We start from the raw sequence: 7,102 nt of genomic DNA, 5'->3' as shown, positions 1-7,102 counted from the left end.
ATACAAGATATATCGGGTTTTCATAGACATTACTGAACCTCCAGAGCCCTATAATTATTTGCACCATCGATTCTAGTGGATAATCATAATAGAAATATTAATAAGGCAAAATGACGGTGGTTGTATAACAATTCAAATACATATTTTTCATATATTTATCAAAATGGAACTATGGACAAGGCTAGGGTTATCATGAGCATAACACGGTATTGAAACCCTAGTTTTGTATTAAAGAAACTTTTAATTCTTAACATAGTTTAGTAATTTAGAGGAATCAAAACGTAATTTTATGGATTTTGGCGTGGGGAATAACCAACCAACAATGATGTTCCCAATCACGTAGGCATATAGCATAACGCATTATTTTACATACCTTTTAGTTGCTCATGAAACTTGAATTAAATACTTGAGCTTTGCCAAGGACGATTTCCAAAACCTTGAATTCTTTATCCTTTATTTAACGATGGGTTTTCTTGAAAATTTCCCTAGTTTTAGAATGATAATTTCTTGTTTAGATTACAAGGATAGATGTTAGAAATTGAGTTGGAATAATTAAAATGACGAGGCCCCCGAACTATTGGCGAACCTTGGTATTCTTGATGATGGAAGAAATTTGGTAGGAGGAACAATCGGATGCAAATACGTTACTAGGTCTTGATAGGAATGAAAATAATGTTTTGAATTGATATGGAAGTAGTATAAACTGTTTGCAACTATATAAAGAAAACATAAATTTTCGGCCCAATTAAATAATCTGGCCGTATTTCAAACTAGATACGGGCCGTATTTTGGAAATATTCAATCCGCCGAGAATATTTTGAAATATGGACAGAATCACTTGGAAAATCTGCCTCTGTTCATATATAATGGCCATAAAAAGAAAACAACGGATAAGACGATGTAGATTTATCACACGTTATGTCCGTTTAGACCCCCGTAAGATACCGTATTTTTTAAAGGTATTTCAATGATTAAGCTCTACAAGTTTCATATATCGTTATGTTTCGTATTAAATTAAGGAAGTTTTCTCAAATTCCCATTTTTAACATATCATGGGTTTTGAATGAATATTTTCATCTACTCAAGGTTATGAATGATGCAATTTAATTAAGTTTTTTTTTTTTATCATAGCATGAAAGTAATTTGATTAATTATTAATGAACAAATTTAAGTATTCATAAACAACTTCAAGCTAATATCACCGATCAAAAAATGGCTCAAATTCATGGAATACAAAATCTGGGTTTTCCGAACTTTTGTTATCCTTGATGTGTTGATCCTACCTAATTCTTAGGTTTCGGAAATTTCGAGGTCAAAACTTGATTAATCTATGGTCAAAGTACGTAAATTGGAATAACGACCAATAAAAAAAGAAAAAATCATGATTTGAAAACTCTACATACCTTATAAAACTTGAATTAACACTTTAGCGCAGAAGGAAAAATCTTCAACATTTTTTTGTTGGGGTATTTTGAAAACATTTTTTAGATTTTCTAAGTCTAGGATCGTGTACAAAAAAATCTTTCATTAAAGGTAAGCGGGTGTTACAATGCCCTATGAAGGACAATTCGCGCATTTTTTTGAAAATAAGCTACTTATACTGTAGATAGGTCATTTTGGGTCCATCCATTTTGACCCATTAGCTCTCTAATTAGTGATCCAACTCGTTCAAGCTGGGAGGTAGAACAAATTAGATATTTTTGTCACCTATAACTATAAGTGTGGATAAAAATTAAAGGTACGATTATGAAGGACAATTCGTTAAAATCGGTAACCATTTCATAGGTTAAATCGGAATCGGTGGACCCAACTGTTTACCCATCGAGGAACAAATGATATTTTTCTATAAGGTGGGATCCGTTAACAGTTTTCAAAATTTGGGACCGATTAATCGGGCTATAGGGTTTTTCTACCCATTTTGTTAAAATTTGGGACCGAATTTCGAACCGGTTAAAAAATAATTTTTTTTTTTAAAATGGCAGCTATGGACTGGACCGTTGGGCAATGGTCCATTTTGCAAAAAATGGCCGTTGCCAAAATGAAATTTGGCCTCCCACCCCACCCCCCCCCCCCCCCCCCCCATTTTTTTTTTTATACACTTTAACCCATCCCCCACCCCAATATAAATTCCTCTCCATTTTCAATTTTAATCCACACCAATTCACTCATCTCTTTCTCTCAATTATAGCTACTTTGCAACAATTAGCCACTTTAAATTTCTCTCAATTAAATATTATAAAGTTTTATTCTAGTTTCAATTATTAATTTTGCAATTATAAAAAAAAAAAATTGTTGGTGGAGTTGGTGATTTTGCAACAATCCGAAGTAGCTCCAAAGCTTTGGTGGATTTGCAATTCAGCCCTTAGCACTTTGGTGGAAATTAATTCACTTTAGTAATTCGGTACCTTCGTTCCAACTCTACCTTCGTTCCAACTCTATCTTTATTTTCCGCTATTTAATTTACGCAATTTAATTTGTTGCAATTTATTTTCTTGTGATTTATTTGTGTGTGATTTAAATTAATTCTATTTAATAATGTCGAAGAGAGTGAGACGTGGTGGGCTTAATGAGGAAACACTTGTGAACGAAACACCTAATTTAGGTATTGATATTGGTGAAAATAATCCACTTTTAGATCATGAGGTAATGCAACACTATACCGACACTTTTAATGAAATTGATGATGATGATGAAACACAAGCCCCCGAAAATCCCATAGGAGATACAGGTCCTGCACAAGACAAACCGCCAAGAACTCGTAGGCCAACCGCTAGAATTTGAAAATTTATGACTAAAGATAAGGAAAGACAAACAGCTACATGTAGTATATGTAAACAAGAATTTGTTTTTAGGCAAGAAACTAGTAAGGATGGTGGAACGGGTTCACTAACGGGTCATAATAGATCTAAACATAGGGATGTTTGGGGAGAGAAAACGGGTTCAAATGTGGGGGTTATTCAACAAACAATAGACCCACAAACCGGTAGAAATTTTAGCTATGACAAGAAAAAAGATCGTATAGAAATAGCTAAAATGGTTGCTTTTGATGCTCTACCATTTTCCTTTCCTTCGGGTTTGGGGTTTGTTACTTATATTCAACGTTGTTATAATCCGTTGTTTGAGGGTATTCCTAGAAGTCCTTGTAGAGTGGATATTATAGATTTTATTTGTGCCATGTATTTAATTCTTTAAATTGTAGTGTTCTTTTACCGCCGATTTGGGTCTTAGTCTTAACAATTTTTTGCTATTACATGTCATTGGGTTGATGATAATTGGGTGATGTAAAAAAGAATTATAGCTTTTTTATATGATGAAGGGAAAGGTCATCATGATGGAAAATTTTTAGCCGATTCAATGTCAACTATTATGAATTTTTTTAACATTTATAGAAAAACACTTTGTATTGCTTTAGATAATGCTTCTAACAATACAAAGGCGGTTGATTTTTTAAAAAGAGAATTAAATCCTTCGCTAAAATATATTTTTCATGTGATATGTAATTGTCACATTTTAAACTTGATTATTAGAGATGGTCTTGACTATTTTGAAGATTCTATTCAAAAAATTATAAATACAGTTGCTTTTCTTTTTTGTAATGCTAATAAGCAAAAAATGAGAGATTTTAAGAATTCTTGTGTGCAAAATAGCCTTAGACCTAGGAAAATTTAAGTAGAAGTTGACACTAGGTGGAACTACACTTATATTATGTTACAACAAGCATATGATTATAGGATTCCCATACAACAAGTTCACAACCATTTTAATACGGATAGTGATGATTGGATAAATATTAACGATTGGGAAGATGTTAAGGAATGTATTGAACTTTTACAAAAAATTTATAATGCAACTCTTGCTTTTTCTAGATAATTCTATCCCACGGTAACCGGAATTTTAGCCTACTTAGCGGAAATAGCTAGAGTTTTATATGAGTATAAAGATAAATCCGGTTATCAAGTGGATATTTTTTCTATGACAACAAAATTTAAGAAGTATTTTTTTTCCCATCTCAACTTTATTTATATTGGGTTCTCTTTTAAATCCTTATTTTAAAATGTCTTATACTAGAGCATTGGTTGGCCAAATTTATAACTATTTAGAAATTGACGAGGAAGTTGAACCATCTTTACATGACGCCGAGCTCGTGATTGATGCCGAGTTTAGAAAAGTTTTTAGTCATTATTCTACTTTGGAAGAAAGTGCTATACCCGTTGCTTCACGCCCTACTACTTCTCAAAGTAGCAAAAAGGGCTTGTCGGGTTTGTTGAATTTAAAAGTTTTACATTCACATCCAACTCCTACTCATAATGCAAACTTTGATGAATATCACCTTTATTTGATGCAGCCAAATATGAATATCAACCAATTAGATAATTTGGACGTCTTGGCATGATGGAAGAGATACAAGACGAGTCATCCAGTACTTTCAAGAATGGCTCGAGATATCCTTACGGTTCAAATATCAACCGTGGCTTCGGAAAGTGCATTTAGCCAAGGAAGACAACAAATTGGAGACCATAGACACTCATTATCCGGATTTAGCTTGCAAGTACTAGTTTGCATTCGTGATTGGATTAGATCGGAGCGACGCAACCAAAACTCAGAAGCGTTGGAAGGCGAAGAGGAAGAGATTGAAGATTTGATAGCAAGTGGAATAAACCAAATGGAAGACTTTAAAGATATCTCAATGACCGAATATAATATTGCGGATATTAGCAAAATGATTGACACTTTTTGATTTTATTCTTGTACTACTTTTTTGCAACTCATGTATTATTTGCAAGTTAAAAAAAACTACAACTTGCAAATAAATGTTATCCATGAATGAATAAAATATATGGCTCATTGAGATTTCTTCTATTTACTTGTGTTCATATTTTTACTTATATTAAGTTAGGAATATACCTAAAATATACTAAAAATATACTTATAATATACATCTACTTAAATTAAAAAATAGAAAGTTATATACTTGGGAAATACTTAAATTATAATACATACATATATATATATATATATATATATATATATATATATATATATATATATTATAAGTAGCTAAGCATATAAGTTAAGTTTTTTCTAAGTTTATAAATTTTTATTTTATAACTTTATATTATAAGTATTTATTATAACTTAAGTATATCTTAGTATATTTTAGGTATTATATCTAATATAAATATACTTAAGTTATAAATAGAAAGTTATAAACGTAGAAAAAACTTAACTTATATATTATATTTATATATATATATATATATATATATATATATATATATATATATATATATATATATATATATATATATATATATATATATTATAACATAATATTGTAATTATATATAAGTTAAGTTTTTTATATAAGTTTATAAAAAAAATAACTTAAGTATATTTATATTTTAATATATTCTTAGTATATTTTTTTATATCTAGTATAAATATATTTAAGTTATAAATAGAAAGTTATAACTTAAGCATATAACTTAATATATATATATACATATATGTTGTTAGTTAGTAACTATATAAAATTTAGTTATAAACTTTTATAACATATATAAATATACCTACAATATACTAAGAAATACTATAATATACATATACTATACAAAAAACAAAACAAAAAAAGGTTTTCTTAACGTTTAAAACCAGCCGGTTCCGGTTTCCAATTTTGGAACCGGTAACCAGTGGCTGGTTCTAGTTTTTTGACGGGAAACCGGCCTATTTTTTAACCAGTTGCCGGTCCGGTCCGGTTTCAATCGGTTAACGGGCTTAAGTGTGGATAAGTTTTATCTGTATGGTGGATGATAGGACTTAAAAGTAGCTGAAACATCAAAGTCAACACTTGAAGACACGGAATGAAGGTCAACACTACTACTGCTACTACTATTAATAGTAGTCTACTAAGTATTATATTTGTGCAATCTACAAGTCAACCATAGTATTCCTACCTATATTTCACTTAATGAACCAATTAATAAGGTAGGAAATGCAATACGATATTTTGTCTTGTACAAAAACTTCTGAGGAAGCTTAGATTGAAACAAGATCTTCATACAACTACAATCAACATTTAAACTAACAATTTTCATACAATATTCAAGGGTAAACCCGTTTTCGTATTTTAAAATTTTGTATATGAAAATTTATATTTTAATAAATTTTTACACATAAATTTATCTTTCATAAACTTTCAAAACCCCCACCTAGCAAACTAGATCCACCTCTGTACCTAGGCCACATATTTTTGCTATAGTACAAGGAGTTTGTCCTTGCAGGCAGGGATGAAATATATAAATATGTTTTTAAAAAATAAATTTAAAAAATTGTGTGTTAAAAAAATCACGAAAGATGTTTTAGAACCATCTATTAGATTTGAGGCCGTATTATATATATTGCACCAGGAAGAGAGTATTATCGTTGCATTCATGTGAGTCCACATAACTCGAGCATATTCATATTCTGATAAGAGTTCAAATATTATGCAATGATAAGCATAAATCACTTACAATGTAATTACATATCAATTTCTATGACAATCATTAATTAATAACCAGATAAACATTGTGACTAGTCTGTCTGTTTATAGTATAATATATTTAACTGTTTAGTTAATTAAGTCGACTTTCGGTTAACCAAATGATGAAAGCTTAACGAAGAATTAATCTAAATAACCACTCATTCAACTGCTTAAACTAAAATAGTTGGCAGATGTATAATATATGTATAATTAATTATATTTGTAACCGTATATAATTAATTAGTGTATAATTTATGTATATCAACTAAGAAAAAAAACAGTGAATTCAAGCGGCTATTTGTGTTAGAATCCCCAAAATAGCCCATCATTTTAAATGGCCCAAAACAAATAATGAGTTTGTCACCATCCAAGGTATGTCAGTCTCCTCTCAGTTCCGTTCAATCTAAGATTATCAGATATCGAAATTAATTATTTTAATTGCAGGTTAATCATTATAATATTAAATCCATATGTGTATATTTGTTAATGTCAATTGTGCGTCTCACTTTTTGTGAACAAGAATTTCGACATTTATATGTTAGCAGTTGAATTACAGATACTGAAAACACTAAGACTTTC

Source organism: Lycium ferocissimum, chromosome 9 (assembly GCF_029784015.1).
Source record: "Lycium ferocissimum isolate CSIRO_LF1 chromosome 9, AGI_CSIRO_Lferr_CH_V1, whole genome shotgun sequence".
In the NCBI taxonomy this organism is placed as follows: Eukaryota; Viridiplantae; Streptophyta; class Magnoliopsida; order Solanales; family Solanaceae; genus Lycium; species Lycium ferocissimum.
The sequence above is the reverse complement of the archived record's forward strand: the minus strand, read 5'-3'. Positions refer to the sequence as shown.